This window comes from Elephantulus edwardii, unplaced genomic scaffold (genome assembly GCF_000299155.1).
Source record: "Elephantulus edwardii isolate Elephantulus edwardi_28Jun2011 unplaced genomic scaffold, EleEdw1.0 scaffold00101, whole genome shotgun sequence".
Lineage (NCBI taxonomy): Eukaryota > Metazoa > Chordata > Mammalia > Macroscelidea > Macroscelididae > Elephantulus > Elephantulus edwardii.
Genome location: NW_006399851.1, coordinates 12540941 through 12542797, shown reverse-complemented (window position 1 = coordinate 12542797; position 1857 = coordinate 12540941).

The window sequence follows — 1857 nt, the reverse complement described above, 5'->3', positions numbered from 1 at the left end:
TTGAATTGAAAGTTCAATGATGTGAAGTCACGTCACTCAGTGGAAGAAGTCACTTGTTTCCATCAAGATCAAAAGCCCAGCTGACCCTGGAGCGCAGTTCTACTCTGTCTTGTGGGGTGACTGGGGAATTGGAATTGCTTCAGTAGAAGCGGGTTTGTTTATGTAAGAAATTTCCAGGTGATGTTGCTGTTGCTCTAGCTTTTGTTGTTGTTTTAATGTCTGAATTGATGTCATATGTTGTTGTGTCTGAACTGAATCATAGCCGACCCTCTAGCAAGTGTCTGAGGCTGTCAATCACAACCTCTGCAAGGACATTGCCCACCTTTCTCCCACAGATGGTAAGATTTGAACCATCATCACAACTCCTTAACCACTAGGCCCCCAGAGCTCTCACCTACAGCAATGATATTTCACAGTGGCTATAGATTAGAGTCACCTGGAGAGCTTTTAAAATGTATTGTTTGATTCCCACCTAGAGAGTATTTGACTTAATCACACTGGGAGGGGGCTGGGTATCTGATTCCTCAAACTCCTCCAGCCAAGGAGATTTAATATGATACCAGGAGTGTAAACCACAGAAAGTCCAGATGCATCTCAGATGTACATGGTTCTTCCCTCCCTCCTGGCTTGATGATGCAGGGGGAAGATGAATGGAAGTAAACAAGTCATTTTACAGACTGGAAGTAAACAAGTTTTACAAGCCTGATTGGAAGTAAACAAGTAATTTTCAAGCCAAGTGGAAAGTAAAGAAAGACCATCTGATCTGCTTGATATTTCCTGCTGAGGAGGGCTGACTAGATACCAGCTTGTGGTGGCCCAGTTTGGAATCTGGACTCTGGAGCAAAACATCTCCCCCAGAGCCTTCTTTAATTATAAAACAATCAACTGGGAAGTTCCTCCCCACTTCAATAGAGGATCTCATTGTGTGGTCTTAGCTTAGAGAAAGGAGAAAGCAGGCAAGCAGGCCCTGGTGTGGGGGTGCCTTTGGAGCCTGTCACAGGGGAGGAAAGAGATCCTTTGGTCCCAAGTTCTTATTTTTCACAAGAGCCTCATTTCTGTTTGCTTTTGTTGTACCAGAATGGCATAAGGATTATATTTTGTCAAGTGTTAGGTTACTTGTCCTTAGTATGTAGTCAAAAGTTTAGACCAGTGGCTCTCAAGCTTAGTCAGGAGCCACTTAAACCAAAACTCAGCCAGTTCCCATTGTGTCAACTCTAGCTCATGGTGAATTAGAGTTGTGTCACGTATTAGAATAGAACTGTATTACACAGGGTTTTCAAGGCTGTATCTTTTCTTCTGAAGAGCTCTCGGGTGTATTCAAACTGGAGACCTTCTAATTAATGGTTGCATGCTTAATTGTTTATACTACCCTAAAGACTCCCAAGAGTCACTAGGAACACGTACAAAAAAGAACAGTCTCCAGGTACAATGATTGTCTTTGTTTATTGATGACTGCCATAAGAAACACCAACTACATTGCTTAAAATGGCAGAAATGAATTCTTTCAGAGTTCTAAGTGCTCTTGGGGAAGTGTCTGTTCCATGTCACTCTCCTAACTTTTGGTGGTTGCCACAAACTATTTTTGTACTCCAGTCTTTGTGTCTCTGTGGGGTATTTCCTTGAACATCTGTATCTATATTGCCCATCTTGTAAGACTACCAGGTATTGGATTCACGGCCTAATCTGCACCAGTGTGACCTTATCTTAGCAAGATTACTTCTAAAAAGAACCAATTGCCAAACAAGGGCATGTTCACAAGAACCAGGGCATAGTATTTCAACCCAACCACCTACAAACTGTCATGGTTTGCTCAGGTCATTATTACATTTAGCATTAAAAGTTCCATAACCTAGAAAT